This window comes from Melospiza melodia, chromosome Z (assembly GCF_035770615.1).
Source record: "Melospiza melodia melodia isolate bMelMel2 chromosome Z, bMelMel2.pri, whole genome shotgun sequence".
Taxonomy (NCBI): Eukaryota; Metazoa; Chordata; class Aves; order Passeriformes; family Passerellidae; genus Melospiza; species Melospiza melodia.
Window position 1 is genome coordinate 76157481 of NC_086226.1, and position 26155 is coordinate 76183635.

Below are 26155 nucleotides of genomic sequence, written 5' to 3' on the forward strand. Positions count from 1 at the left end.
TGATTTAAGGAAAATATGCAAAATAATGGTGGGAACAATTAAAAAAATAAGTTGACATGTGAAAGACAAATTTTTGAAGACTGTTCACTAAAAATTGCCCAAGATGTAAGCCTTTTTGTTTTTTTCAGACAGAAAAAAAAAAAAACCAAAAAAAAACCAAAAAAAATCATGCTTCCAAATTACAGGCGAAAATTTGAAGAAAATTTCATTAAAGCTTGTTCTAAGTTCTTTCTGTCATGCATTTTTCTTTGTTTGGTAAACTTACCAACCTTTATACTTCTGTGATGCAGCCAGATACATTCAGTCTAGATGGCCATACCACAGCTCTGCACTCTGCCTCAAAGCTTTCTAGACCAGAGCATCAAGTGGATTTGTTGCCCCTCTCTCTCTTACTTGGCATCCTTTTCCAGTAAGACCTTTGCAGATTGTGGCAATTTATCAAAGTGCTCTGCCTGCAGCTCTGAAAGCATTTTGAAGCTCCCACTTCTGAAATATCCACACTTTAATTTTCTGGATTCTGAACTGCACTTTCAACTTTCAGCAAATCACAGAAAAGGTGAATATGTTTAGAAATAGGCTTCTTTTATTGTCTAGTTTCCATGGTATCATAGTGGTGGACACAGGCTGGGACGTGGGAGACTTTATTCCTGTTTCCCATGCTGCTCATCTCTTACTGGACGCTGTTGTTTAAAAATTAAGAATTGTATTTGTTACTACTGTGATTTCATCTTTTTCAAGGGTCTGTAAGTCTGTAAATATTGGAGAGATAGATTTGCTCTGAAGCACTTCATATACTCAAGCACTTCTTTTTTTTCTTCCTTTTTTTTCTTTTTTTTTTCTTTTTTTTCTCCCTTTCATTGTGACGTGGATTATTCTTCATGATGGTATTTGCCAAGTTTCTAATCATATGGTAAGGCAGAGCAATTTTGTGTGTTGACTCTCCTGGATATGTAAGTTACTTCTGCTTTGGGTGTTCACTTGCTTTGGGAATTTTTCTTTTCCATTTTAGAAACAAGATTTCATGGGTTTTCTCATTTTCCTAATGAAATGGATACTTTTGAAAAATAAAATGTTAATGCTGACTGGAAAAAGTCTTGGGTTAGATTTTAATAACTTTTTTTCATTTTGGTTGGGTTTGTTGGTTTAATGGGGCTTTTATTTACTTTTATTGTAATTGCTTATGAAACATCATATCCTGTTCCTTCAGTGCATTGGTGTAGTAATAATAGTAATAATAGTAGTAGTAGTAATAATAATAATAATAATAATAACAATAATAATAATAATAATAATAATGGTGATGATGACTGCAGGTACCAACTCACTCATTTGACAATTGTGAAATGCAGGTCTGAATTACATCTACAGCACAGAGGCTACATAGGAAGTTCACAAAGAAAGATTAAAGAGTGCTGCTTTTGTCTTCAGTGGACAATGTGATGGATGAAGAAGGTGATATCATAAATTGAGGGCAAGTTTAATACTTGGCAGGATTGTTAGACTTTGCCTCTGTGTACACAGAGTGTGAGGAGACCTTGGGAATGCAGTGTCTGCATTTCATAGGAGCTCACAGGCTCTCTGCCTTCCTCAGGCAAATATGTTTGCACTGTTTGAGTATATTAGGTGTAAAAATCATTACTATTGACAGACTGGAGTTTGAAAAATTATGAATGTGGTAATGAAAACAAAGCAGTAGGAAAAAAAACCCAACATTGCTGATGACTGGCAAATGAACATGCTTTGGAAATGGCACTCCAGCAGAATCCTCAATTACTGTCCTTTAATTCTTGATTGTAATAGCAAATACTTTACAAAAAGCACCCTGACTTTTTATAAACAGGACTTGCATTGCTTGAAGGACTCTTTGATTTACAAGTTGTGCAGAGGGACGTGGAGGAAAAGAGAGCAGAAATAACAAATATTTAAATTATCCAAGGACTCATACACAAGCTTGCATGTATGCAGCAGTTCTTAAAAGCAAAACTGAGGCCTTGTGAGTCTATCAACAGTTTTTCAATCTTATTCCCATTACTTAGGAGTATCTGATGTTACATGTGAGACTTTTTCTGAAATCTGCTCTGAAACACACTTTAATATTCCAGTTCCTTTTTTCCTAATTGTTTTCTTGCCCTTTAAGTTATTCCTGAGATGAGGAATATTACTAAAATAAAGTAACTTTCTCAGTTAACTGAAATTGCTTTACCACTTTAAATAGTCTTATCACTTTATTCCTGCTAAAATAGTCTTCATCTTTGGCAATTTATCAGAGAAAGATACTGTGCCTCTCTGAGACCAAATTGGATGAGCTGCAAGTTCACTGAGTATAAAGAATTCACCTTTTTTGCATGTAGACACTTCACTTTTGAGCACTTAATGATAAAGAAAATCTGATGTGTACATTAGAAGGGTAGTTTCTAGTTTCACTTCCTGAACATTTTGCAGTTTTCTCTTTAAAAAGGACTTCAGAGTTCTGCTTTAAAGATTATCCTTTGATTACAAGTCTGATCTGGCCTAAGGTCTCGTGTTGAAGGTTCTTATCTTGGGGGAGGCTGTGTTTTGTGCTGAGGATCAAAGCTAAAGCTCCTGCAGGTTCTCCTGGCGTTGCCTCGGTGCCCGTCTGTTCACACCACATGGCCCAGCATTTGGTTCATGCTACCTTGGCTAAATGGACCCCTGGGATTTACAGAGTGGCTTCAGAAAACAGGAATCATAGGCAAGATGTTTGCTTTAAGTAGATATTTGCTTTAAAGGTTTCCATATTTTGATTTTTAAAATACTCTGCTTGAGGGTGTATTTGCTTGCAGGCAAGCCCGTATTTTGCTTCTCCTTCTGAGGCAGGGTCTTGGTTTCTGTGCATGCACAAAACCCACAGGACTCATTCTTTAAGAGGTGCTCAGTTCCCCCTTGCTGATAGTATGGATCATAGTAGGTGTTAAAATGGTTGCCACCAGCTGCAGAGTAATGAGAATCTGGGTTCCTTGTGAAGTGGAATAATTTATATTCACCACCACTCTGAATGTGCCCTCAAGGTGACAGATTCAAGACTTCATGCATTAGGAAACTGCGTAGTGCCAAAAAAGGGATATGTTTAATAGAATAGTTATTCTTATGAGAAATGCTTTTCGATGCCTTTTATCTTGCTGCAAACCCTTAAGTCGGAAAAGGATGCGAAGCTTGGCTGTTACTGTATCTGAGAATAATTTGCCTTTGTGTGTAGAATTAGGCCTCATATATTGTTCAGGTTTGAGTCTTGAGCAAAACCAGAATTCTGGGATAGATATGCAATCAAATCTGTGGCTGCATTTCCTCCATTTCATCATCAGAAACAGCTACTGCTTTAAAGGGTGCCTGATTTCCATTGCTGGAGAGCTTCATCTGAACAGACATTTTGGCCTCCTTGATCCACAAACCTGAAACTGATAGCTGAGGGTGTGAAAAATGAGGGAAATTACCTCATTGTCCCCATCTCTGGGAGGAGGGATTTGGGCTTTGGCTCATCAATAGCCATGATGTGAGGCAGGGATGGCAATCACCTGAGCTCATACCTCTGTCAGAGAGAGTGGGTGGGCAAAGAGCCCTGGGCGTCTGTGGTTTCTTTGCTTGCATCCAAAATCTAGGGGCTGCCTTGATGTGGGGCAGACTGGTGACTTGCTTGTCCAATCTGAAGAAAATAAGGAAAGGTGGAAGATGGAGGGATGGAAAAAGGAGGAACAGGGGAGGGAGGAGAAGGTGAACAGAAGGAAGAAGTCTGTTTTCAAGTGATACAGGAGTAATGTTCTTAGGAATAAACACAAGATCCTTATATTAATGTAAAGAGTACTTAGAAAGACCAGAATTTGTAGAATATTTGGAGTTTTTGTTTTGGCTTTGTTTGTTTTTGGTAAAGCATTTCACTTGCAGTAGCAAACCAAATTCTCCAAGGAGAGCTGTAACAGGAATAGAACAAGCAGAGAATTAAAACCTGGTCCCAGAGGTATAAAACCTCAATTTCACTTGTCACAGAATAGCAAGGGGAATACACTATGCCTGGGGAAGGGTGAGCTGTTTTCTGTGTTTGTCATCATCTACAATAGCTGAAAAAAGGAATCTTTTTCACTGACTTTTGAGGCAAGGGGAGAGGTTTATCAATACCAGAACCTCTCAGCTGGTAAAAACTACCCTTGCAGAACAACTTACCCTTTTAGAAAGCAATTCTGGGGTGTATTTGTTTGGGTTTTTTTTTGTTGTTTTTTTTTTTGCAGCCCTCCCTCTGCTTCCTAGAATGGAACTGTTAGAGGATCATAAAATATTAATGCTAAATACAGACAGAGAGGACATTCACCAACCCATGCAAAAGTTTACTGGGCCTGTGCTTGGTTTTGAGAAGCTGTGAAATCCTAAATATTTAAACTGAAAGAGATAAGGGGAAATGTGGGAAAATTGGTATTTGACATGATCAGAAAAAACTGCTGATCCACAGATAAGAAGCTTAAACTCTCAAAAACAAAGTGGGAGAAAAAGGAGGAGGTGAAAACTGTCCTTAAATGTTTAATTTTGTATTTTGAAAGTTAGAGTGTGAACAATCTTTCAAGGTTTTTTGTTGTGTTGTTTTAGGGGGTTTTAGGTTATTAAGAAGGCTTTTAGCTGTAGCAAATTTAAAAGTGCTCATGCTGAAAATCGAATTAACTCTTTCAAAACCAATAGCTTCCAGAAGTTTGAGTTCTTTTTACCCCTGACTTTTTTCTTCTCTTTCTTTCTCTGACAAGCACACACAAAACATGCACTCCATCACCTCAGGATGGTGAAAAAGGTTTTGAAGTTCCAAATGGCTTTTTTGTGAAAAGTTCTGGTTTCAAAAAGAATGCCTTTGCAGAGTTAAATTCTTCTGAGCTTTAATGGCTCTATGTAATTGCAGCATGTTCTCTGCTATTTTACATTATCTAATTTTAGGTGAAGTGTCTTCATGGCCCTGGGGAGGACATTTCGCAGTCTCAGTGCAAGCCTACACTTACACATGTTCTATGCTTGCACCTAAAAAGAAAAAGAAAAAAAAAAAAAAAGAAAAAGTGAGCAAAGAAAATGTAACTGCTGCAATTTTAAGATTGACAACTAGTTGGTTGCTGTCACCTATTTTTTTTTTCACTGGGAGTGTAGGAGGCAAATGACTGAACAGCAGCATTTAGCACATTGTTTCAAGGATCAGAGATCAGTGTCCTCAGCCTGAGAAGTCTCTGTGGTATAGGCCAGTGAAGGCTGTGGTGGTGACACAGTCATTTATTTCTGTGTGCTTTTTCTCTCTTTTGGTTTAGAGTGTGGCACTTTTTAAATTATATTAAGCTTATCCAAATTGAAGGTGAAACAAAGGCATCTGTTCCCAGAAACTTGTACTGATTTTAAATAATTTTTCCTTCACGCCATGGATTTATTGGTCTGTGTGTGAATAAAGGATACTTTTATAAGATTCTCTGGGTAAGGGACTAATTTTCCATCTGTTATTCTGCTGCTGGATCATGATAGCAAGTGGACTCTGATTCCCACCTCTTCCCTCCCAAAGTTTTCCTTGCCCTTCACCTTTGGGATTGTCATAATACCTGGAGGACGGCAGGTTTTGTAGTCAGATTCCATCTTGGTAAATGTGAATGAGAGAGTGAAGGCATTTGGTGTTTGGGTAAACAGTAACAATCATATTTCACTCCAGTGGTTTTAAATCAGGCAGCCTCTTCTCTTCAGCCCATATCCTGCGGTGTCTCAAAAGAAAATGTCGTTTGTGAAAGTGGTTTCTAACAGATATTCTTATCTGTGTGCACCGTTTTTCTTTGAGTGTGGGGCTGGTGAAAATAACTGCTCCCACAAAAGCTTTTCTATTGTCACTATTATGCCTTCAGAAGCAGAAGAAAAAAGCCTTCCTGCATTACATCCACTGAAGGATGGGCAGAGAACTGCTACCACCCAGAAGGAAATGAAAGCATTTCCATTCTTCTGGTCTCCAAAGACCATGTGCAGAGCATCTTGTGTTGATGATAAGGTTGTACAAAATGGGTTTGTAGAATTATATTTCATGCTTGCCTTAAAGCCTTTGTTCCCAGTGTCCAGTGGCCACATAATCTCTGTCTCTGTTTTGATTTTTGTTAAAGTTCCACTCACAATGGTTTCATTGGAAACCTTTGTGATAGGAAGGCATGCATTCCAAAAAATAGAAAAACCCAGGAAATTACCAATTGAGGAGTATTATCTTTAAAATAATAGTTTTCAAGTAAATATTGTAAGCTATTATTATTTCTCCCATGATTTTAGACTGCATATATGTAGTTTGTCACTTCTTACCCAAGGGTTCTTGAAAGTCCCATTTTAAAGTTGTTCTAAAATATTTTGGTTTATGTATAATTGTCAGGTTTCATGACTTAAGGAGCAAAATCAAGAACATCAACCAAAGCAAAAATTTGTGTGGAAAGTGCAGTGGAGAACTGAACACATTCTAATTAAAGACAAAGTTAGTGAGGTGAGATCAAGTTAAAATATGGTGGGAAACAATATGAGGTCCTAGGTATTACCAAACTCCATCACCCCAGTTAGTGAAATATTCTGTGACTAGTATCTCTGGAAGGAATTCAGAGACGTTGAAAAGGAATAATCATTTCAGACTGACTTTTTTTTAATTAATCAGATAATGGGTTGTTTCCTCTTGTCCTTCTGCAGCCTATATATAGCATATAGGAAATATACCTCCTAAGCAGAGCCAAAAGGTTATTTTCTAATCTGTCTTAACACTTTAGTCAACACACACCAGCTGCTACTCTGGTAGAAATTATGTGAGCAGTGCAAGTTATCTGCTTTTTTTCCAAGTAATTCCCTTTCATGCTTTGAGCAAAATTGTTACATACACTTGCCAGTACCTGCCCTTTTCTTCTGCATACTGGCCCTTCTGATGACCCTCTGAGTCCTTTGGTTAGTGGCCTCAGTCTTTATCAAGAAGAGGAGATGATGGGGAGCCATCAGCACCTTGATTCTGTAATTCTGCTTCTTTGAATTTGTTTTTCAAACTGCTTGTTATCTTTGTAGAATCATCAAATGGTTTGAGCTGGAAGGGACCTTCCAAAGGCCCTCTAGTTCAACTCCCCTGCCATGGGCACAGATATCTTACAGATCAGGATGCTCAGAGCCCTGCCCAGCCTTACCTTGAATGTGAGTCCGAGATGAGGCATCCTCCACCATTCTGAGCAATCTGTGCCACTGTTTCACCACCCTCATTGTAAAATAATTTCTTTCTAATATCTGTGTAAATTGACCCCCTTTCCCTTTAAAACCACTATCCCTTTTCTTATGTCAACTAAAATGTTTGTCCCCATCTTCCTTATAGAAAGGTCACAGTAAGTCTCCCTGGAGCCTGCTCTGCTTCAGGCTGAACAATCCCAACTCTCTCAGCCTTTCTCCATAGGAGAGGGGCTCCAGCCTCTGAGCATCTTCATGGACTCACTGGGGCAGGTTCACATCTTTGCTGTGCTGGGACCCCACAGCTTGAGGCAGCTCTGCAGGTGGGGTGTTGCAGACATCTCTTTGTGAAAATGGTTTTTTTTAGGATTTTTTCTGCTGAAGCTGAGAAGTTTCAGCAACAAAACATAAACAACGATTATCTGCTGCTGTGGAATGCAACAGGTCCATCTGTGATTGGCCCATCTTAGATGTTTATAATTAATGGCCAATCATGGACCAAGGTCTCTCGGGGACAGAGTCGCAGAGAGCTGCCTTTTGTTATCATTCTTTTTTTTTTTTCTATTTTTAGCTTAGCTTTCTGAAGAAACTTTTCTTTCTATTCTTTTTATTATAGTTACAATATAATATATATATTATAAAACAATAAATCAAGCCTTCTGAACATAGAGTCAACATTCTCGTCTCTTCCCTCATCCAAAGGCCCTTGTGACCACTGTCACAGGTGGGGTCTCACCAGACTGGGCAAAGGGGCAGAATCCCCTTCATCCTCTGCTGCCCACAGTGCTTTGGATGCAGCCCAGGACACAACTGAGAGCTGCCAGCACCCATTGCTAGGTCATATCCTGCCTCCTGTCCCCCAGTACCCCCAAGTCTTTTCTCCTCTGGGCTGCTCTCAGTCCATTCCATGGGACTGACCTGACCAAGGAGCAGCATTCTGTATTTGGCCTTGGAGATCTTGATGAGATTCCCAAGGGCCCATTTCCTGAGCTGATCCAGGTCCCTTGGATGGCATTCTGCCCTTCAGGCCTGCCAGCCTCATCACTCATCTTGGTGTTACCTCTATTCACTGAATTACATCCAATCTTGTGGATTTATTAAAATTTGCGGAGATGAGTTTGGAGTTTGTTTTCAGTGTGCATGGTTTCACTCAGTTTAATAGCAGAGCCCTTTCTCTGTAGTGGGGTAAGGCACATTTGTATCCCCTTGTTAATGAGTGTTTTATAGCTCAGGTGTGAACTGGGGAGGTGAGCCAGTTCAAGGTGGAGCCCTGATGCATCTCTGGGACTCTGCTTGGCTGGCAGTTGTGAGTGGGGTTTACACCCACGTTTATTTTGTAGTCTAGCAGTAGCTGCTAGTGTGGATCTTGTAATTCAGTATATTTAATTTCACCTTTTCGACATTCTTTCAAGCCTCGTGAAAAGTTATTGAATTTCACAGTTCAAAAGTTTTCCTTTTCACAATATCTTACGTTTCCAGATGTGTTCTTCACTGTCTTGGCAGCTTATCTTTTCTGTGTCAGTGAAACTTTTCTTGCACTGCTCTGGTGATTAATGCATGCCTTTCTTTTTAACCCTTTGTCTTCTGTTTCTTCCGGCATTTTCCCTATCTGCTTCCCTCTTCCCTCCACTCGCTTAAATTCATGTTTTCCTTATGCAAATCCCAATAGTTTTGTTGCAACACTCATTCTGAAAATGTTTTTTTTCTGACAGGCCTCTGCTTGCTTTTGGTCTATGCAGAGATTGTATCCCTGTCAGTAGAATCAAACTGACCCAAGCATTCAGATGAGCTTTGTTAGATCCATTATTAGTCTGTGTTAACACACAGTTCACTCAGGGTTTAGCTACAAGACTTGGCTCCTGTCCTCAGCAAACATGTGCAGTTGGTTCCTGCAATGCCCTAGGTGCTCTTAATGTGATTTGAATTAGTGATATTGAAAAGTGGTGACTGACTGTTAGCAGTCACATGAATTTTTGAAAACAGCTTCTAGAACTTAATTTGTCTTCAGATTATTTTGCTGGGTGACCTGGACTGGCAACAATCTGCTAGATTATTCTAAGGAAAGCCATGTTCAGAGAAATGCAAATTTCTTTTGATCAGAGTTTATTCCAGCCTTACTTACCCTCAACAAGCAAACAGATCTGTAGGGAATTAGAGGCCTTGATTTTAAAGCCAGTCTGACTTTTGTGGCACATTGCTATCAGTCGTTCCTCTGGCCTTAAAGAAGGTGCAACCAAAGGCAATGCCGAAGACAGAAGCTGTGAATATCTTTGGTGTCTGACTGGTTCAGACTGCACAAACTTCAGAAGCTGAAGTTTTGTTCAAAGGAACACATCCTTCTGGTACCACTTGTGTTGATTTTTCACATAAGAATGATGAGCTAAAATTGTCTAAGGTCTGTGAGGAGCCCTTCTAAAAAAGTTCTATGTACTGAAAATGTTTTATTTTTGTCCCTTTCTTTCTAGATAGTACAGATTAGGACTTCCTCTGAGGAGAATTCTGGACAGAGAGATACATAAATCAAATTGTCTTTTCCTGCCTGTTATGAAACCTTGCCTGATGATAAGGAACATGCTAGTTTAACAGTGGAATGAATTTTATTCCTCTGACAGCAATGTCTCGATAAAAAGAAAATGGGAAATCTCACCCAAGTGAAGTCACTGGTAGACACTGGCACCATGCAGACTGTTCAACTATTGGTGCAGAAGTCACGGAACTGCTTCTAACTACACCTTTAAGTTTTCTGATTTTCTGTAAGTCCTGCTATGTCCACAAATCATCACTGAGAGAGACTCAAAGATAATTTGAAAAAGCAGTGCCAAGTATTAGCTTGGGAGAGTGTATCTGCAGATGTTTTAAACTGGCTGTGGGGTTTATTTGCACCATGTGGAATCACAGAACTGTTACAGCTGGGAGGAGCTGTAAAGCTCAGGGACACCTTCCACTACCCCAGGCTGCTCAAAGCGCTGTCCAGCCTGGCCTTGGACATTCTAGAGATGCTGAGTCCACAGCCTCTCTGAGCAGCCTGTGCTAGGGCCTCACAGAGAAGAATTTCTTCCTATTACCTAATCTAAACCTAAATCTACCGCCCTCTAGCTTCAAGCCATTGCCCCTTGTCCTGCCACTCCATGCCCTTGTGAAAGTTCCCTCTCCAGCCTTCTTGTATCACTCCCTTTAAGCCATGAAAGGTCTGTCCAAAGCCTCTTCTTCTCCAGGCTGAAGAGGCACAGCTCTCTCAGTCTTTCTTCATAGGAGAGGAGCACCAGTGCTCTGATAAACATAGTGGCCTCGTCTGGTCTCATTTCAACAGGCTGGGTGTGACAGTGTTCACAGGGGTTCTTGGATGAGGAGAGAGATGAGAATGTTAAATATCCAGAAGGCTTGATTTATTATTTTATGATGTATATATTACATTATAACTATACTAAAAAGAATAGAAGGAAAGGTTTCCTCTTAAGGCCAGCTAAGAATAGAAAAGAATGAATAATAAAGATCTGTGTCTCGGACAGAGAGTCCAAGCTATCTGGTCTGTGGTTGGCCATTAACTGTAAACATTAAAGATGGCCCAATCAAAAATCCACCTGATGCATTCCACAGCAGCAGATAACCATTGTTTACATTTTGTTTCTGAGGCCTCAGCTTCTCAGAAGGGAAAATCCTAAAGAAAAGGATTTTCACAAAAAGATATCTGTGACAGCTGGGGATCCCAGAGCTGGAATTGTAATGTATGTGGATGTCTGTGATGAAAACCATACACAGAAGGTGTTGGTAGCCCTTTCAGCTTTCTGTGAGAGATGCTAACATGGTTACTTTCTAATTTTTTCTATATTTGCATGTCCACTGAGTGTGGAAGAGGTGTCAACTCTGGGCCTGTTCACTTGGGTTAAGAGGTGGGAAAAGACTGTTAGTTTGTGTCTGTTAGCAAGCATTGCCCTCTCTGGTTATGCATGTTTGGTGTGCTTAACTAGATCATACAATCATTAAGGCTGGAAAAGATGTCACAATTCCAAGTGCACTGAAATATTTCCAAAATTTTCCATCCTAGGAATGTGTGATATATTAAATCTGATGCTTGTCCCAACTTCTCTTTCTTAGATTTCATCCTGCTACTTGTTATCACCAGCGCCCTAAATACTTCAATTTCTCTTTTAGAAACTGTTATTTGGTGTTTTGGAGCTCAAATATCTCTTTGTAAACAGCCCTGAAATGAAAAGATCCTTTTGGAAGTAACTCTCATCAGGACAAAGCTGCAAATTTAGACTTTCCAAATACTTGGAAAGCACTATCATATGTTCCTTATCATTTGGGAAGCTGACTGTGTTTAGCTGTCACAATCATTTTTTTATGACCAAGTGCCTCCTGTTGTGATAACTGCTCTATTGCTTATCATGGGCCTCTTTAATGCCAGTCATTATTAGTGAGAGCTTTTCTCCATGGGACCAAACTCAATACCGTGGATCTTCTCCTCCCCACTGTCATCCATCTCCCTGTCAGTTTCCTGCTGGCTTTTTTCCTTTGTGCCAGGATGTGCAAGGAGGTGGGATTTGGAAACACTCCAGTTTTGTTTGTAGGAGCAGGTAAAAATGCTCAGCTACTGCCTACAGAGAGAGGTCCTCTGGGTCCAATTCCTGTTCATCAACACTGAGAGGGTGGTTGCACACTCATTAATACCAGATCAGTGCACTGTGCATTGCCAAGCAGTGGGAAATTTGGGTAAGGTGGGCCTGTGGCTGCTGAACACACTGAATGCACAGTCTGGCCTCTCTGTGGCTTTCTGTCAGCTGCAGGAATACAGGCAGCACTTGGTTCAGAATGTGGCCTGCAAATGTAGTTAAGCAGTGATCTTCTTTTTAACAGTTCTTAATTACAGCTGTTCTTAGGGCCTGACCAATGCATGGAGACACAGCTCTGGAACCTTGGATCCAGGGATTGGGAGGCTGGGAGCTGAATTTCCAGTAAAACTGAGACATAGTCTTAGCCGTAACTGAACTCTGTTATTTATGGAGGTGTTGTCCCTGCCTTTGGTGACTGTACAGTTAGATCATCAATGCTTTGAAGAACCCAGGCTTGACCATTTTTGTGGCATCTGTGCTCTCTGCAGGGATCATTAATGCATCCAACTGCAGGAGGAGCAGAAGCATCTCCCAGTGGATGTACTTGTCACTGGCAGTGCAGGGCAGCAACAAGGTCTGTGCTTGGACACTTGTAAATTATGAGCAGCTGGGACCAGCTGGGGATTAAAATGTCTCATGGGCCCCTCAGGTTCCTGGTCTGCAGAGTCTGGATGTCCTTTGTGGAGAAGTGGACACAGGCTAAAGCACCTTTTCGTTTTGGAGGAGTCAGGGTTAGTCTCTGCTCTGTTGGCCAAGGTGCCAGCTGCCACGCAGGTGTTAGTTGTTCCTTTTCCACTGAAAATGGGAAGCAGATGCATAATGTTGGCTGTTAAACTGAGCTGTATTATGGGATTGTCGCCTGTTTTTATAGACTGGATAATACAGCACCTCATGATTCCTCTGAAAGCTCTGAGAAGAAATGTGCAGTTCTTATCAACTCAATCCCTCAACACATAGTTGGGTCCAAAAGTCTATTTTCATTTTTACCTTGCGCAGACTTTTCTGCAAAGTTGATAAAGAATAGAAAAGCCAGGAACATCTGTAAGAGAGAGGTCAGAAAACAGGTATACATGCTCTTGGAGTTATGACAATATCAGAGAGGAAGTGGAAGCTTATTCATGCAACTCCCTAAATGGTCATTTCCTTGTTTTTCATTGGAAAAGAAAGGGCACCTATGGATGTGGGTTATACAGTGGAACCAACTCTTAGAATCCTGATTATTGCAAGATTCTCCTGGATTTGGTCCAGGAAGTTGCAAACCTGGCAGAAAAAACACTGCTGTCCTGTGAAGAAACCAGATGTGCAGGGGAATAATGGTAAACAGGGCAAGAAACTTGCAAGCTGAAGGACAGAAAACAAGAGAGGAAAGATTAGATAGAGCATGCAGATTGGGAGAGAGTAAAATTTAAGATCAGTTTTGCAGCAAAATAAATTAAAAGTTCTGTGCATTATCAAAAAACCTGTAAGCAACTCCACTGTGAGATTGGGGAGCTGAGGTGGGAAGTTTTGAGTGCAGCACTGAGGAAATGCAGTGCCTCATCCAAGCTGTTGCCAAAGCAGTGGGGTGGACAGAGACCTATGGCTTAACCCATTCTTCACTTAGAAGAGAAGAAGTTCACAAGTTCTGCTGTTCCTGTTAAGGAATTGCTGAAATTCTTCATTGAGAATATTGGAGCAATCTTTGCTGCTGGAATAAAAGAAGAAAAATAAAGGTGCAATGAGAAATACAGAGTTGTCCCTTAGGAAACTTTAGGCAGGCTTGCCTGTGAAATTGGGCCCTTGAAATAAAAATATGTGCTCTGAATGACTTCTTAAATGAAGTATTTGCCTTGCCATGGCTGGATGAGAAATGCTGTGCAAGCTTTCCCTGCAGCTGCTCAGTGAATGACTATAAAAGCAGAGTTAGATGTATCCCCTGCAGCCACAAATCGTGGTTCTGAGGAGGCACATTGGCTTCTGCAAGCTTTAAAAGTAATATTAAAATGTGAGAGTTATGTTGGAAGAAAGGCCATGTGACAAAATAAAGCATATTTAGGTCAGGAGAGATTCTCAGGCTCTGTCTGTGGTCTGTTAAACCAGTGGTCTCCAAAGCAGGGTGTGTGCACATCAAGGTGTGCATAAAACAGTCCCCTGAGGTGTGGAAAAATGTGGGTTTGTGCTATTTATAAATTTTAAAACTATGTTTATTTCATCTCTAGCTTACAGTTTTTTACTTTTTTTCTGTATGTTTTACAAGTCACATAATGTGTTAGGATGGTGGCACCTTGGAAAGGTGGGGTGGACGTCTCAGATTTTTTTTCCCCTGGTGCTGTTTGCAATTGCAGAAGTTTGGGGATTGCTGTGGTAAACCACAGATGTAGCCAAGACCTGCGTGCTGCACGTAGAACAGCTGTGGTGAACGGCCTTGCATCTAATTTTAGGACTTGGAAATATGTGAGCTACATGGCCTGAGGCAGAACCCTGGTAAGAAAAATAGGAGTCTTTGGGAGGAAAACAGATGATTATAGGCTAAAGAAAAAATCCTAGGGCTAGGAAGAGACAAAGAGGCTGTAGAAAACTGCTGCCTTTGCAGTGTGCACACGAGGAGAGGGAGGTTGTGGCACCTTTGCTTGGCACAAAGGCTGTGGAGGGAGCGGAAGCAGCAGGGCAATGCTTCAGAAATTATCATGCTGGAGTATTTGGAAGGGGAGATCAGCACAAGAAAATAAATAAAACCCAGGGCCCCCAGTCTCTCAGTCCCAGCCGACAGCCCATCTCTCGTCTTTTTGGGGCTCACACAAAATTTGATGCTTACAAAAACTGATGGATTAAAATGAAGAGGCTGGGGAAAGCCTGTGACTCTGGCAGTACTGAGAGTTCACCAGGAATTAAAGGGCCCAGAGCAGCTGCATAATGTTGTGTTTAAAAACCACTGGTGAGCAGGTGCAGAGAGTGACACCTGCTCTTAGGACAGCTACCCTAAGGAGGCAGGAAGTGAAAGAGAATCAGGGGCTGAGGACTTGCTCGTAGGAGGGAAAGAAGGGATGCACATACAAGATATATACAACTATAATCCATTCCAGGGTGCTGTATTTGCTGCAGTGTATAATCCATTCCAGTGCCATGGGTATTAATGATTTGGCATTTCTTGGCTTTTCTTTTCCCCGTTCCTGTTTTGTTTGTGCTGTCACATACGCGAACACAGTGGTGCAATGCTTTTTTATTATGTCAGTTATTTTATTATGTCAGTTCTCATGGTTGAGGTGACGGGAGAAAAATATGAACTAAGGGAAGCAGAGAAAGAAGATCAAATTTGAAACTGCATTATCTGCAAATCAGAAAATAATTTTCTTTGTGAGAATATGTATATTTCATACTATTAATATTGATTGTGCTTAGTAGATTAGGGAATATAGTATTTCAATATGTTTTTTTTAATGTGTTTATGCATACCTAGAGAAATAACTCTTGTGCATTTATAAAATGTGATGTTTTGAGCACTAGAAGCAGCGACTGCACATACATCAGCCAAATCTAGAACTGCTTTCTGTGATAATCTGAGTTTTAACAGAGTTCATAAGTCCTTCAATGTTGTGAATGGGGTGACTGCACCTTTGTCTAACGCTGTCTTTGGGGTATTTCATAAAAGCAGTGCATAAATTGGTGGCCTTTGGATGGGCAGAAAATATCAAATTTTTTGTAAGAAACAGTTTCCTCTATGCAAAAATGCTGTATGTATGTGTGATACGCAGCCTTATACCAATTTGCTGGAAGTAATTTTTCCATTTTTAAAGAGCTAATCAGTTCATTTTTGAAAATTAGAATAATGGTGTTTTAGAGGTGAGAGCTGTGCATCAGCAGTAGAGGGCTATTAAACAAGACATGATGTTCTGATGGTCTGCTTGGAAGGATGGCAGCAAACAGCACAGGACATGATGGTATATTTTATATGCCTCTGACAGCTTTTAGTGTTCAAATGACTGTTCAATCATATTCTAACCAAGTCAGATTGCATGCAAAATTGTTCACTTTATTTTCAACCATAGTCTCTCATGCAATTTGCAGGCTCCAGTAGCATTTGAGTTTATATGAATTTGTATGAGCACACACTCATGCTGGTGTGTAACTGTCCACAAAATACTACTGGCTAACTTTCTGTATAGAGTTGACCTGAAATGGTCGTGTCTCATGATGTAGGTACATGCATCATTAAAACTCTTACAGAATGTCATTTCAGTAACATCACACTCTTAGAAGTAGCATTAAGGTCTCAGCTACAGGAAATTCAGAATTTGTCTTTGTGGGCTGAGCCACTTTAAATTTAACAGCTCAGTTGTTTGTGTAGACTGTATTGGCTTTAAAAATCAAATGCCCAATATCTCAAACAATGTCTGTGTGAGCTTCTCTGAGGCCTCTGTAGGTGTCACGAGACAAAATTGCACAGGGAAGAGCACAGACCTCAAAGAATACCAAGGCTTGGCCTTAATGAGGAGCTTAAATCCATAGAAGTGTTTGCAACAGCCTTGCTGGATTCATAGGTGAAAAACCATGTTTTTCAGTCTATCAAAATCTAGGGCAACCTTATCCATCAAAACAGGTTTGTGGCCTTGCAGCCAGACAAATGCTGTTGCCTTTTCTAGTAGGAGCACAGGTTCTGAAATAATTCTGCAAGGATAAGGGTTTGTCAGACCTTGGCTGTCAGGGCTTGCCCAAAGCTTTGTTCTGCTCTTTTAACTCTTACAGCAGTTGTCTGAAGGAGTGGCATTACCTGATCAGTTTTAGCTTTAGCTTGCTTTTATATTGTTGTGTAATTTAGTGCCTATTTTTATAATGATCCTCATCAGTTTCTCTGACTATTGAGTAGAACAAACAAGTCTCTATTCTTTTAAAAATGAACTGTGTGAATGGCAGCATGGGAAACAGCGGGCATGGCACAATAGCAGAGGCCTGAAATCTATTGAATATAGCGTGGTACCAGAGCCGATCAATCTATCCCACCCACCAAAGAGGTGTTGAGTGCACTAAAGAGGAACAAACTCTCACCATCAGCCCTGGTGCTTTTCTCTTGGAGAAAACCTGTGCCATGACCCTCTCTCCTCCTCCAGACTAAGCAGGATTCACGGAGGAGTCTGTGGCTAGCATAACAGTACAGAGAAGGGAGAGGTATTACAAGGTCTGTAAATTCAGAAATGTTTTTGTTATAGTTGGCTGTATTTTTTATAGTAATAAATAGATTTGGACTAATAAGTAGTTCTTTTCTTTTAAAATGTAGTAGTGTAACATTAGATTCTTAAATTCTTGGCTTTCCATCCAGGGAGTGTTTATGAGGCCCACATAAACTGCATGAGCTGTGCTCAGTACTGTCCTTACAAGTGGGCAAATTTGGGATATGGGGATTATACTTGATGGGGGTTATACTTCCCTTGGCTGCATAATGGACACAGATAAAGAAAAGAGGAAAGCAAAAAAAATGTTTTTCATTGCTATTAAGGAGAGCTTCTGTCAAGGTGTTTTTTATGAGGGAAAAGAGCAGGAATGCTAGAAATCCATTGTCTGTCTTGGCAAGGGATGAAGGTGGAGGTTTATAAACCAAGTGAAGCAACAAAAGATCCACATGAGATTGAGCTTGCTGCTGGGTTTTCCAGAGTCTGTGCAGTCCTTGTGTGTCCCTGACAGCTCCACTGCCAATGTGAATTCCAGAATGCAAGAGGAGCAGGAGGCCCTGCCCCTGGACCTCGTCGCCAAAGGCTACACTGTGGAGAGGCAGTTGTTTGTTTACTTTCATAATATTACAGCTTGCAATCAATACTCACACAGTTTGCTGAGCCCTGAGGGGACAAAATGAATGGGTTTTTTCTTTCTATCTGGAGTCCACTGGCTTGTGCCTGTTACATGACCAGTTTTTAAACCAGCTCACCATGATTTTGAGAGGAAATTTCCAATGCAGAATTCATCCCCTGGAAAAAAAAATCAGAAATAAATACAACCACGTTAATCACCTGATTTTCATCCCCTTACCCTGTCTAGCATTGCTGTGCTCTGCTCCTTCCCATGCTCATTTCAACATTTCTGCCTGTTGATCTTTATACTGAGACCTGTGTGAACACCCCCCCAAAGTGTTGGCTTCCTAAGCTGTCATAGAAGGGCAGTGGGAGGAAAGGGGTTTGGGAATTTACTCACAGATGTCCATCTGAAGCCTGAGAGTAGCTGGCACTTTGCACAAGCTTCATTCCTGCACTTAAATGGGTGGATCAGCAGCTTGCTTGGGCTTAGGCTCAGCAGATGTGGCATACAAAAGCACCATGCAGCACATATTTTTGAAATACGTTTTTAATATTTTGTTGGCATTCCCAAAATTAGGTCTGTGCAGAGCTGTGAAGCTCCATTATAAATGAAAATATTTCTCATTCTTGCTAACACATAAGCAGCCAATTGGTTTTTTTAATAGCTCAATAGGTTTCAGTCGAACAGTTGGCTAAGATTTTGTAAAGAAAAAAAGAAAACCAGTTTTCTGGAGTAAAGTACAAATTTATGAATGAAGAACATGCCTTTGAATATTTTTTTCTTATGATACAGTATTTTAATAATTTTAAAATAACATTAAGTTATCTTTGGCAAAACACTGCTGCTTTTGGGAGGGTGAGGGTAGAGTGTTTTCTAGAGTCTATTTTAGTGATAGACGAAATTTTCAGTCCTGTGCTTTTACCTCACAGGGAAAAGCTGTGGTCTGTTTTACTCTCTTACCCTCCATCCCATAGGAGTTTTCGTGTAGTTCATTCAATTTTCCTCTCATCTGCACCATTCTACTGTTACCTGCTGTATTCTTGAAGTTTTCTTTTGCTTTCTTCTTTTTCTTCAATATTGGTCTCCCTCCTTTTTCACCAGTTTAGAGCCTGAGGTGGAGGCTGCTGGTTTTCTCCTCTTGAAATTGTTCAGTTTCCTCAATGCCTGTTGGTCCTTTGCATGGGGACTCACCAAACAGAATTGAACCAGTTTCAGAGAGTAAAATTTGGTCACAAGCCCTTCATGATAGTATCCCAAGTACCTTGGGGATTTTCGGTTTCCAGCCAGAACCTTGCAAGCCTATAGGTGCAAATCAGAAATGGTGTTGATTTTTTTTTTTGGTGAGTTATACAAAGGAGACGGTCCGTGTAGAACTATCGTGGAATAGTTTACAGATGGTGATTTAGCATAAACAGAGTAGCTGTATCTCAAGCCCATGACTAATTAACTCAATGAGTTGCAGTTCTGGATCTCAGCTATGTTACTTTTGGAACGATATCCTGCTACATTCCCATTACACTGATCATGCAATTTATCTCTGTAATTCAGAATCCTTTATGTACAGGAAGAGTTACATTATTGCTGACCACACCTGCAATTTTATTGCTTTAAATGCCCTTAGAGGTGGATGGAGTTTTAACCAGTCAGAAGTAAAAGAAACAACCTGAAACGTGCCTTTTGTTTGTTCAGAAATGATCGCAAGGTGATTGGTCTAAATAAAGGTGACGTGACTTCAGGTGGGATGGGTGGAGGCCAGAAATAGTCTTTCTTCTTCCCACAAGGGTTTCATTTAGATTCTCTTTAAAGTTTGAAAGGCTGAAATGAGACCTAGAGCAGTTAGGGTGGGGGTTTTTTGGTTTTTGTTTTTTGGTGTTTTTTTTTTTTTGTTTTGTTTTTGTTTTTGTTTTTGTTTTTTTTATTTAAAGGACAGTTAGGAGCAGGACAGTCTTGTAATTGCGTAGATAAACTTAGTGGGTTTTTTTGTTGTTTTTTTTTCTGGAGACTGCTTGTTATTTTCTTAAAGAATTCCCTAATAAAATTAGTCAGATTCCTTCTTCATTTATCATGTGCCCCTAATCCTTTTGCAAAAAAAGAGAGGAGCATTGTCAGCTATATCAGGTAAAACCTTTTATTCATGCGGTTTTGCTGATGTGACATCACATTCCAGTGCATTTCATTCAAAACAACACCAAGTAAGTGATACAGTGAAAAATTTCAAAAATAATTCAGTGTCTCACCAAATGGAGCAGACCAACCATGATGATGGTTCCAGACCTGCTGGACAAGGAGAGGTCCATGGGTTTGAGAGGGTTCAGAACTGGGCTTGTGGCCATTTTGTTTGGCTTTCTGGATATTAGCATGCACATACCTGCTATTCACTCAGATATGTTTGGGTTCTCTTTGACATCTATAAAATTCTGGCCAAGTGGTATAAATGAAAATTCTGTTGGCAGAAGCTGTGGCATTGAAATGTCACTTTCCTCCCCTCACGAAGATATTGTTAGAGGCCCTCTGCTGTGCTGATATAACACTTGAGCTCTCTTGAAGATATAAGTGGTGCAGAACCCTTATAAGTCTGCCTATCCATGGACTTTGTACTGTTATTTGCCACTCAGTCATGGGATATTTTCTACATGAAGCTGGTAACAAGGGAAAACAACTCTAACAACCCTTGAAATCTGAGCTATCACTTTCTTCCAGGTATCAAAATCTGCTTTGACACCAGGGATTCAGCAACACATTTTTAAAAGAATGAATTTAGGGATCAAGATAGTTATTAATGTAGCTTTTTTCATAACAAGATGGGCTATCTACTAACAGAAATAATTTCAGATATGCTGTGAACTCTATTACTTATGTATTACTGTTCTGTGTCAAGTGCTGCATGTGAAGATGTGACTTCTGCTAGCAGAAAAGAGTCAGAATTCTCATCAGAGAAAGAAAAAAATTTCTGCTTTAAATGCTGCAAAATATTTTTTATGTAGTGGTGAACATGTGTGGATTTATTTTGCATATTGTTTTTATTCCTTTTTTTGGCTGCTATTACTGATATGTAATTAGTTTTTTGGCCAGGAGCCAGTGGAGACACCTTTAAGGAGCACTTTCACTGACAGGGCAATTTATTTGAATGGCATACCTATTGAATGGTATTGTTCTCCTGGCAGAAACCAGGAGAGTTGATAATAAATTGTATTCTGGAGTGAGATCTATGCGCAGTAAACTGAGCTTCTGCTTTGCCAGTTCAGTTCCCCTTTTCGGTGTTCTGGCAAAGTGGGACATTGTGCTGTTCACACAGGAGTGCCCTTGGAGACAGCCACCAGCCGAGGCCTGAAGCTTGCACATAACATTTGTTTGCTTGTTTATTGCCACTAGACAACTTCACATTTAACAGCTAAAGATCAAGCATGACTCAGACACTCAGGTTTGGACAGGCATTTTCTCCAGTCTCACACCATGTTACTGGTTTAGTGGCTGTGGTGTTGGTGTCCCTGTGCCTCTCAGTTCACAGGAAATGGGTAAAGAGTTCTTTGATGATATAAGTCTCTTCCCTTTTTCCCAAGCCCTGTTGTATGTAGGGCACATTTCCTCAAGGGCAACGTAATCCAAAGGATAACTTTCTCCTTGGCAGGTTGTCTTGGTTTTAGAGTCTGCTGAGGAAGGCAGGAGCCTCTCCTGAAATGGAGAATGTAAACCCTCCCCACCTCTCCAAATTGCTATAAATTTTAAATTAAGGGGCTCTCAGGCAAAAATATGGGAGTAGGAAATAGCAGTTCTTTAATAGGGAAGAAAAATGAAAGGATAAAATAAACAATGTAGTACACTAAAACGACACTGACAGAGTCAGAACCCAACCTGACACCCTGTGGGGTGTTGGTAGCAGTCCAACTGGAAATGTGGCTTCAGCCCTCCTGGAGTGTCAGGTGTGATTCTATTGGAGCAGGATTCTGTAGAGAAGGATGTATTCTTCCTCCGAACATCCAGTGGAAGAAGAGACAGCTGCTATTCCTCTGGGAAATCCAGTGGAGAACCCATGCTGGTGTTTCAGAACCTCCAGATTATATCTGGGTAGCAATGCTTGGCTCCTCCCTCTGGGCAGAGCATCTCACAATGGGATGCTGTAGTTCTTATCAGTCATGCAGTGACATTCAATAGCCTGTTATCAGCAATGTCCCCTCTGGAGGGAGGAGTGTTTGTGATCACTCAAAGAGAGAGATAAGGCATACTGCCCACTTGACAAAGGTTATCTGCCATACAGATGGTAATAGAACACATTTTGCCTTGCAATTTCCACACAGGGAAAAATTAGTGCGTTGTGAGCCACTGAGGTAACAGAGTACCAGTTGTCTGTACCTTGTAATTGTTGCAACCATTGTTATTTTCTTAGTTTTGCTGTTTTCAGGCAAGCGGTCTGCTTTGTGTTTGGGTGCAAGGCTGGCAAGCAGATGTTATGCCACAAAGCCATTTGTGCTTTTTGTCATGTGGTTTGGCTTTTGAAGTGATTCATGCCACCACTGTGGTTTCAATTACTTTGAGAACAGTAACATCTGTACTTGGAATTTACTGACTGCCTTTTGCAGTAAAATCTTACGTTTTATTCCTTCGGCCCTTTTTTGTACATCAGTTCGATTTATGTGGAAGAGAGCTCTGGGGAAGGCATTTTAACCCTCTATTTTTCTGTTGCAACATGTTCAGAACTGCAGGCATGCTTATGGAGAGCTTGCACAGGGATAATGTGGAGCCTTTGGACATGGCAGGTGAAATTACAAAGAGAAAACGTGAGGCTGTCACATCTCGGGGCGTGTTTGATCGGCCCTCGTTTTGTAACGTTGCACTGTGTGTTCTGCTGGCTCCAGCAGCAAGCAGTCAGGAAAACCTGTATTCCTGAAATGTGCAATTTCTTGTGCAGGAATTAGCAAGCACATTTGAAGTGCAGAGATTGTGCTGTCAAGTGGACAGAGCGCCTGACAGGAGTCTGAGAAGAATTGTCTTTCTTCAGCCTGTACATTGAGTCATTCTGTGATGTTTGGCAAATTGCTTCAACTGTTTCCCCCCACAGGAAATAGAGGACCCCCCTTTACAGTGAGATCTGTAAGAGATAGTATAATATATAGTGATTATAAAGATACAGTTCTTTGCCAAAGCCTAGATAATCATTGTTAGCAGCAGTATTATTTTTAATTTGTTTCCTTAACTGAACGGGGGTTTGACATAAGCAATTTGTGTTTCATTTGGGCAAAATGATCGTTGATGTAATGGTGCAGAGGTTTTGATGATTTTTTTTACTTGTAAACAGAATTAATCTTTTAATGAGAGTAAAGATCTTTTTAATTTGAAGCCAATTGCCAGCAGAGGTCTGCAAATTGCTACCATAAGGTTCAAGTAATTTGCATAAGGATATACTGATGTATTTCAAGTATCTCTTACATTGTTACAGAAATACTTGGTGTTCCTTCTAACGTAATATTTACACCTTGTTTTGGAAGCATGTTAGCTGCTGCTGAAACAATCATGAAACTAAGAGACAGAAATCCATTTTTTTTGTGTTTGCATCACATCCTGGTACCAAATGAGCAGAGGTTACCCTCCTCACCTCTTTCCTGGTCAGGAGGATTTGGGATTCTCCTGTGAGGTGGTATCCCACATGTGCCAGTGGCTTTGCTGCTGTGGTTTGTGTAGCAACTCCTGGATTTCAGGCTGGTGGTCTCTGACCTACAGCAAAACAAACAAGCATTGATTCTGCTTAACTGAAATGCAGTTAAAAACTGCGATGAACAGGGCCTGTTAGCATGTCTGGATTGCTGGTTTGAGGGTTCTCCACAGAAACCCAGACATCCGCTGCAGCAATGTGTGAAATACATTGTTCATCTTCTTTTCCTTCCAATGCAGGACATGGCTTAAAAAACATAGGTTTGACCATAGGGTCTCCAGAGGAATAGACCACAATTAACTGTTTTGATGACTGATCACACAGAACAGCAGCTGAATGTGCTGTGGCTGCTGCAGGAACTCACACTGTAAAGGCTCAGTGAATGCTGGTTTGTCCTAGATATGTCCTTGCTGTCTGCCACATGCTCACATAAAGGGCTTTAGAATATACATGAATGGGGCATTCTGAAACCCATTCCCCTGGACAGACCCCTGAGGCAAGAAAAATCTCTTCAGCTTGAATTCTCTTTTTCTTTGCTGTCTTTTTCATTCAGTTTTCAATTAACTTATTCATATTCTCTGCCTCCGCTTGCTCTCCCAGGAGATGCCAGGCAATGACCTCCTGTGCTGTAGATATGGAGCTTTCTGAAAATGCACAGGTGAGGTACATTGAACAAGATGAGAGGTAATTTTAATTAATTCACAAATATATATTGCATCCTACAATTACATATATTGTTTTAAGAGTGGAAGCATCTCATAATACAAAAGCTTCAGATTATTAATAATATCTCTACAGTGAATTTTAATTAGTTAGAGTAGGTTTGACCAGTTCTACTCTCATGCTGTGATAACATACCAGGCCTGAAAAGGTCACAGCTAGTGGGATCCAAAAAGACTCTTACAGTTTCCCTCACATGAGTTCCTTAGGAATTCAGTCAAATTGATAAAAACATAAATAATAAATGGAGAAAGTTGATGCTGATATTATAGCTTTTATTTGCCATTGCTTTGGTCAGAGACTTTGGACTCCAAAAGTTTGTTCAGTGTGAAGAGGTCTGCCTGGATTAGAAAACAAGATTTTTACCACAATTTCTTTTACACCTTATTATGTAAGACAGAACTCAGTTTTGCTCAAAGGACCATAATAAGGTGTAAAATAAATTTTGGTGAAAATCTTGAGTTCTCTCTGGCTGCTCTGCAGGCTGAAGCATCTGGGGTTTGCTGTAATCTGTGTTTTGCTGTCAGTATCCCTAGAGGACTCATCGCCAGCTGAAGAGAGACAAAAGATGATGCTCCCACCGGGACTGCACCTTTGCTTCCCTTTGCTCTTTTGTCAAGTAAACCTGATAAAAAGACCAAGCACTGGTAGCTGAGGGTTTTCCCACAATCTGGGAATTAGCTGATCATGCAACAATTTGGTCTCTTCCTACTTCAGCCTGACACAAATGTGTCATCACACAGGAGAGAAGCTGGCATGTAAAATGCTTTCCCATAGCCAGTGCAGTTTTTTTAAACCAGTGGTGCACAATAAACTTAAAGGAACAGCCATGGTGATAAACATCTGTGAAATCAGGGGTCCCCTAGTGTTAAATCATGCAGTTTTATATGACTATGAACCCTCAGTTTCTTTGCCAGTTTGTTCAGGTGCTTTCAGTCATCTGTTGTGAATGGTATTTAAATTCTTGGATTGCCTTGCAACCCTCTGTTTTGGCTAGGAACACACATGAGCTGCAACTGAAGGCATAGCTTGGGGTTACAGTATTGTATATGGAAAATCCTGGTTATTTCTAACCTTAGTCTGGTTAACCTTAGTCTAACCTTAGAAAAGTTTCATTGAATAAGGCTTTGTAGGCTGCTCTGACTCTTTAACCTGCTGTTCCACCAGGTTCTATGTTTGCCAAGCCACAGGGCACAAGAGCTGGAAATATTAAAAGTGCTGTTATAAAATGAGCTGCTGATTTATTAATTTTTTCCCAGGGTCCAAATGCGGTTGGATTACCTTATCTTTTTTAAAGCAATGACACTAACCTCTGAGATAAACCCCATTTTATTTAATATGTAAAGTTGAAGTCTGTTTGGAAAATGAGATGTTTTGAGAATATTTGTATTTTAGAATTGGATAGAGTGTAAGATGGAGCGTCTGAGGTACATCACAGGTGCCATTCCTGCCTGTTTTGTTTGCCCTGAAACTGTATTTCTCAATGCTTAGCAGTTAAGAAGCTCTTCTTGACACAGAATGTGGCCTTACTGGAGTCACAGTAGCTCTGCTGTGCCTAAATCCACTATATACATTGTGTATTTTCCATCTGTGGGTCAAGCTGTGAGGAGCTGAGATCAGGAACACCTTAAGCAGTTCACAGGTGGTGAGACAAGAGCCTGCATCGTGGTGCAGGTGGCAAGCACTGGCAGCTGATCCAGCTCCTCCACCCTGTCCTCAGGTGCTGACCTTGTGCTGACCATGGTATTTCTCCCAGTAGCCCTGCTGAAAGCTGGTGACAAGTCACTGACCTCTCTGTGAACCTCACAGGCTCCATGTGCCAAGGCCTGAATTGCCACCCAGGTGCCAGTGAGGTCAGAGAGTCACAGGAGGATGTTGTGCAAAGCACCCTCTGCAAAATACATCAGTTCCATCTCCCTCCTCCTGCCTGGCCCTGACTCATGGAGGAGCTTGGCATCAGGGCAGAGTTTCTGTGTGAGTGTTGCAAGTGAGGCTGGACCCACCTGAATTTGTGATGCTGTTTATTGTGCTTGGGCCAAAATTGGTAGCAGAGGATTTTGATTCTCTCCTGTGTCTCATGCTTTGTGCAATCCTGCACCTGGCAGCTCTGGGCTTTTCCAGCTCCCCTCCTACTCTGCGTCTCCCTGTAAAGGCATTTAAACCAGATTTAGCTTCTTGATTTGTTGCCTCATGCATGCAGAAAAAGACAGACACTGTCTGTAAA

At 40.7% G+C, this 26155-nt stretch overlaps 1 protein-coding gene across 1 annotated transcript in view; it reads left to right on the forward strand.

Moving 5' to 3' along the window:
- The window catches only part of PLPPR1 (phospholipid phosphatase related 1), a 119360-nt gene that overhangs the window by 30148 nt on the left and 63057 nt on the right, over positions 1 to 26155 (forward strand). The gene's annotated exons all lie outside the window — the stretch shown is intronic.